Consider the following 6,557-nt stretch of genomic DNA (forward strand, 5'->3'; position numbering starts at 1 on the left):
TTGCCTAGTAAGATCAGGGTAAGAAATTCAGTATAAAATAAATCAGCATCCATGAATGATAGGTAGGATTATGACAAATATTTTAATGTATTCAAATCTGGTACAGGGTACAGGTAGGTGAGAGAAAGCTCTGAGATCAAGGACATATCTTCATGTTAAACCTATCTTTTGAATCTATATAAAAGGTAAGGAATTGCTTATTAAGTACAGCTATTTATAAGAACCAGGCAGAAATGAAAATAAGTGATTCATGATAGTGATAGATTTTTCAAAAACTATCATACTTACATTAAGATACATCAAACTAAATACTTGATCACAGTTATAAATGGATTTCATGCATAGTTGATTAAAAAATTAATTTAATAGATATTGAAACAGTCAACAATATCCATTGAAAGGTGTCTGTACGTGCAGGTGATTTTTTAAGAAGGCCAGCACTCTCCTTGAATGTGAATTATAAGATATTGAACATCTAGTATCAAAGAGTAAAAAACAATTAAAAAACCCATGGGTTATTTTAATTACGAATAGATATTGTGATTTTAAATTATGTAAAAACATGAAATTCTAGTTATCTCCCTTGGCACTCTTTAGTAAAAGGAGTTGGAAAGAGTGTAATTTAACTCTTCAGTTTAGAAGGTGAGGATTAAGAAATGTGTGTGATTTCATCTTCATTTTGGAAGTTTTGCCGGTTTTTATACATCCAAGGGGCATGTAAGTCAAAAATTTTTATTAGAAAAATATAAGCCTATGATAAAAAAAAATAACTGCCTGCAATTTGGTTAATTTTATCTGACAAAAACAAGATTTTATTTCCTAAACATGCTAAATGAGAACAGAGTTTGAGTGTTTTGAAAAAGGCTAACTTATTTAACAATAACATCAAAACTACTTAAATCAGTTAATTTGGGGGAAAAAACATTTAATTTTGTACTGGAATTTGAACAGTAGCTCGCTGCTGGGGATTACAGTATGATGAGTATCTCTCCTTTCCGTCGATACTCCCTTAGTGCTGCAATATACACAGTCGACTGGAAGAAGTCCTCGACCTCAGCATACATGAAGTCATAGCAAGAAGCAGTGAAAGCCACAGCAGAGATTGGATGGAGCATAATTTTTTCTATGTCTCGGCGCCTCTATGGATCTCATATTTAGATCAGGTATTTAATATATAACACAGACTACTGTCTGAACAAAGACACTATTGACTATTTTTTTTTCAAATTGAAAAAGGGGAAAGTCAAGAAAAATTGATAGCAAACATACAGACTGACTGCTAGTAAAAGTTATCAGTCCTGCTAAAAATCTACCAGCCTGAGAAAATAATTGTCTTTTGTAAAATTGATTTTTGAAACTAGAGGTACTGTGAGCAATGAGCAAATTTATACCTCTGGCCTCCCATATGAATATAATAGTGTCCATGTTTTGCTGTAGGAAAGTCATAGAAAATTATATTAATAATGCCATACTTTCGTACAATACCACTATTTTTGCCTAATTTTATACTCTTAAACACACGAAATCTCAGGAGCTTCTGGGGCTTTGCCCCCTGGACCCCCTTCATTCAAACTATGGTATGACTAACAAATGACTGTACTTTGGATCATCACTATCAGGACCCCTTGCCTGAATAAAGTTAGCCACGCCCCCCCCCCTTTCCCCCTCTTCCCCCCTTTTAATCACAAATCCTGTACTGCTCATGATACCATTAGTTGATTCGGAAGCGATTAATCAAATTAATAAATTTGAATTAATAAAGACATTAAACAAGTCCAGCTGAGCATCGATATGAGCAAATTGGTAAGCCCACGGCAAAATGTGTGCGTCTCCGGCGGTCAGATTTCAAAATCTGTTTTCGGAATGGCCAATGGGTCCTTCTTAAAATCGTGAATATTTAATTAAGCCCTGAAAAAAAAACCCAGATGTTATGGCAAAACCATATGAATATTTTTCTTATTCATTTAATCAAAATGTAAAATTGTGCCCTTTCAAACTCTATATTTCCAAACAATATGTGTATGATATTCTTCAAATGCAATTCCTTTTATTTGAATTATAAATAAGGGTGGGGAGTCCTACAAAATTTAATTGACAAGCAAAACAACCAATAAAATACTGTTATGGTTTTATCAGTTGAAACAGGGGGGGGGGGTGTTAACCTCCCCAAAAAATCTGAAAAAAACCATAAAACCCTATCCGAATGGGGGTGGGGGGGGGGCTTCCCAAATTTTCCTACAAGCAAATATATACACACATAGAAAGAGAGAGATTTATAAATATGAGAGCACATACAATATGCATGGGTTTCTGCCAATGTTTTTGTCTAATTTAGGTTTAAAACTTAAAAAATAAAATTTGATCCAACAAAACTAAAACTCTTTTTCAATTTATAACTAATAGTATGAATTCATGATGATATCACTAGTACATGGGGAGGGGGGCTAAATAAAAATTTATTATCAATAATTCAAAAGCTAAATTGTTATATAAATGTATGCATTCTCTTGTCATATGATGAATTTCATGATTTGTTATCATTTTAGATGCAATCTGAGCCTTGTTCTGAATTTCAAAATCCCCTTTGACAACACCTGCACAGCTGAGGTAATGTAAATTTAAAAATTGAGGACAACCGTCACCAAGAAAAGATTATCAATTCAACTAACGTTAGTGTTATATATACTTTATATTAATTATGTATCATTAGATAATTCAGTATTTTGTGTTGACAACTTGCAGTTTTCTTAAATTATCATTATTTAAGAACATTCCTTTTCGTTTAGCAATCAAGGACCTTCTGACTAATGGCTGAATTATAGTGAACACTGCCATTCAGAGACTTTGAAACAGGTATTTCTTCTGATCTTGATTCTCTGAATTTTTTAGCTCACCTGGGTCGAAGGCTCAAGTGATCTTTTCTGATCAAAGTTTGTCTTTTGTCTGTCATTGTCATTCTTCAAGGGGAGAGAATTACAAAATTACCCCGGTAATAGCATTAATGATATCTTCTCAAGAACCAATGGCCCAGGAAATATGAAACTTATGTGGTAACCATTGTCGGGTTGTGTAGATTCAAATTTTTGAAATCATGAACCCCAGGTGTAGGACGGGGCCACAATGGATGATCAAAGTTTAAGTTTTTAACATAGGAATATATAAAAAAAATATTTTAAAATCTTCTTCTCGGATACAGCAAGCCTTGATTGGTAATATTTATATGAAAGCATTTTCAGGTGATGTAGATTCAAGTTTGATCAAATCATGATCCCGGGGATAGGGTGGGACCACAAAGGCCAATCAAAGTTTTACATAAGAATTAGAGAAACAATCCTATAATAGAAATAATCTTCTAAAGAAAAGAAAAGCCAGTAAGTTATATATACATATGGAAGCATTTTCTCGTAGTGTAGATTTGTTCAAATCATGACACCCCCCTCAGGTATAGGGTGGGGCCACAATTAAAGTTCAAACTTGTAGGGAAAAACTCGCAGTTAGTCAAAAATAAGTACCCCGTAAGCATCCTTAGTGTAGATTCAGTTATGTTCAATCATACCCCTCCCTCTCTCTCAGGTCAGGACCACATATGCTTTTAAGCTTTTCATTACAAAGCTGATTTTTGATTTTTATCCAAGCCAGGTGAGTGATGTGGCCCTGGGTCTCTTGTTAAATCATTTATCTACACATATATGTACAGTACAACTCGGTTATAACAAACTAGGACCTGTAAAAGTACTTCGCTATATCCATAATTTGTTATATCCATATTTTTAATTTGTAATATTTATATAGTTGGGGATCCAAGAAGACTTCACTATATCTGTGAATTCACAATGTCCGTGTATGTACTAAACAATTTTTACTGCAGTTACATGTATGTGGAAGCCAAATAGGAGTAAAAGATGTATTATTGTAAATGTAACACAGTGTCATTTTCATTATTTTGTTCAATCCATACAAATGTTTCTTTGAATATTGGAAACTAAAATCAGTAGAAAGTTAGAAATTAAATTTATAAAATGCAGCATATCTAAACAGCATGACCAGTTACTCTGGTGAGTGTTATGGACCATGGCCTTCTTGTATTCATGATCATGATCATAGAGAAAATGAACCTTAGCTACTCTCTTCCTTCAACAGCAACAAGAAAAAAATTGCTTTATGGAATGCCTATTTTCATTAACAAAGTTCAAATTTTGAATTATATTTTTTCCAGATTGATGAATGAACCACATGCATTATATCAGAGGAAATTAGCTGGAGCACCTACTTAGCAGCCAGGACACATAGATGTATGATACAGATAATCTCAACAGCACATTTCTAAATGATGGCCAAAAAAATCTAATAAAGACACTGGCAGTTTAAAACTTTTTGAAAGAAATCCAGACAAGAAACAAATGATATTGATTTTTAAGCTCCTCCAAATGTAAAAGGGGTTTTATTGAAACCAAGACCAGGATACACTCAAGGACATTGAATATTACACCCCTTCAACATAAAATTTTGAATTTTTGTTTGCCTATCTAGTCAAGAACATGGATTTTTTGACATTTGATACACTTTATAATGTTATATTGACATTTTTTCAAGATTTCTTTACTGTAAACAATATATATTTCAGCAAAAAATACATTTACAGATGACTTTTCAAAAATTGCTTTAAAAATACAATTGAAATATTTAGATCATGTCTCATAAATGGTTAATCACAGTTACCACAGAAACCAAATATTTGTTTAAAATAAGTAAGGTACAAAAAAAATGTTGTGTCTTTCAATATTTTAGCTAATGGCCACTCGTACAGTTTTCTTCATACAAGCTAATCACATTGGCTAAATTGTATAGGCAAATACAATATTTTTGGAGATGTTGTCATGGTAACCAGATACAAATCACAAAAGCATATTTAAAAAATATATATTTTCATGCATTTACAATAAACTGTGAAAATAATACATGTATGTTAGTCAATAATTATTTTGTATTTTATGGAGATTTTGTAAAGACAATTTATTTAAAAAAGCATTTCCAGAAGAATTTGTTACCATGGATACAAAAATTTATGAGAAATCCACTGGTTTTATCTAATATTTGCAAGGTTCTATCTTATATTATCATTTTTTTGGTATTTTTTCCACAACATACTCTGAAAATGATGTATTTTGGTACTTTCTTGAAAAATGAATTTTTGTGATATTCTGTTGCCATGGTTACAGAATATTTTTGACAAACCCATAGGTTTTGTTTTGTTTTATTAGAATTCAGAATGTGGTCTTTCTATCCCATGCTTTCAGTTTTCTATAACATGTGGGATTTTCTCTAACTGTGCTCTTAAAAATGGATATTATTGTGAAAAATGAATTTTTGTGACATTTTGTTACCATGGTAACAGAATATTATTTAAAAACCCATGGGTTTAATTTAATTTTATTGAAATTAAGAAAGTGCTCTTTCTATTCCACATAATCAGATTTCTTTAACATGTGGGAATTTTTCTTACTATGCTCCTAAAAACGGTTATTATTGTGAAAAATGAATTTTTGTGACATTTCGTTGCCATGGTAACAGAATATTTTTTAAAAACCCATGGGTTTTATTTAATTTTATTAAAATCAAGAATATGCTCTTTCTATCCCATGTTATCAGATTTCTTCAACATGCGGGCCTTTTTCTTAATATGCTTCTAAAACATGTTGGATTTGAAGAAATATTGTGAAAAGTGAATTTTATGAAATGACCTATGTTAAATTGAAATTCAGTACCTTTAATAAATCCTATATAATTTTATCCTGATGGTAATCATTTATCATTTTGTATGTACTTCTCAGGAAAAAAAGATTTATTTATGGTACTATCATCAAAAAAGCTCTGTTCCTGTGTTCAATAATAGCTAAATTCACATTTTTTTCAATTTTTTGCTTGGTTGCCATGTGCATTTACATGGTGCATTGTTTCCATGGCAACAAAGGCTGGCCAAAAAAATTATGTTGTCCAATGATGTTCCCTTGGTCCATGAAGCAACATATTAAAATTTTGTAAAAATCTGAATTGGTCATGAATCACCCCCTGCCTGGTTCTTACAAATAGTTGTACTTAAGACCTGGGTAAGAATTTCAGCATAAAATAAATCAGCATCTATGAAACACAGGAAGGAATATAGCGATAATTTTGTCGTATTCCTATCTGGTACAAGGTACAGGTAGGTGAGAGAAAGCTCTGATATCAGGGACATATCTTTATGTTAAACATAACTTTTGAATCTCCATAAAAGGTAAGGAGATGCCTAGTAAGATCAGGGTAAGAATTCCAGTATAAAATAAATCAGCATCTACGAAACACAGGAAGGAATATAACGAAAATACGGCCGTATTCTTATCTGGTACAAGGTACAGGTAGGTGAGAGAAAGCTCTGAGATCAGGGGCATATCTTCATATTAAACCTATGTTTTGAATCTATATAACAGGTAAGGAGTTGCCTAATAGGACCAGGGTAAGAATTTCAGTATAAAATAAATCAACAACTTTAAATGATAGGTAGGATTATGACAACTATT

At 32.1% G+C, this 6,557-nt stretch overlaps 1 long non-coding RNA gene across 3 annotated transcripts; it reads left to right on the plus strand.

Moving 5' to 3' along the window:
* The first annotated feature begins 200 nt into the window (after nucleotides 1–200).
* LOC134248352 (uncharacterized) lies at nucleotides 201–5,635 on the plus strand. Of its 3 annotated transcripts, none has more exons than XR_009988030.1 (4): nucleotides 201–1,163; nucleotides 2,547–2,669; nucleotides 2,787–2,853; nucleotides 4,217–5,635. It is a non-coding gene; the product is annotated as an uncharacterized LOC134248352 (long non-coding RNA). The 3 variants fall into 3 exon arrangements; XR_009988028.1 differs by having other exon boundaries at nucleotides 2,547–2,607; XR_009988029.1 differs by lacking the exon at nucleotides 4,217–5,635 and having other exon boundaries at nucleotides 2,787–4,035.
* The last annotated feature ends 922 nt before the right edge of the window (nucleotides 5,636–6,557 follow it).

Source organism: Saccostrea cucullata, unplaced genomic scaffold, assembly GCF_032062105.1.
Source record: "Saccostrea cucullata isolate Sc308-1 unplaced genomic scaffold, CSIRO_AGI_Scuc_v1 ctg1818, whole genome shotgun sequence".
Classification (NCBI taxonomy): domain Eukaryota; kingdom Metazoa; phylum Mollusca; class Bivalvia; order Ostreida; family Ostreidae; genus Saccostrea; species Saccostrea cuccullata.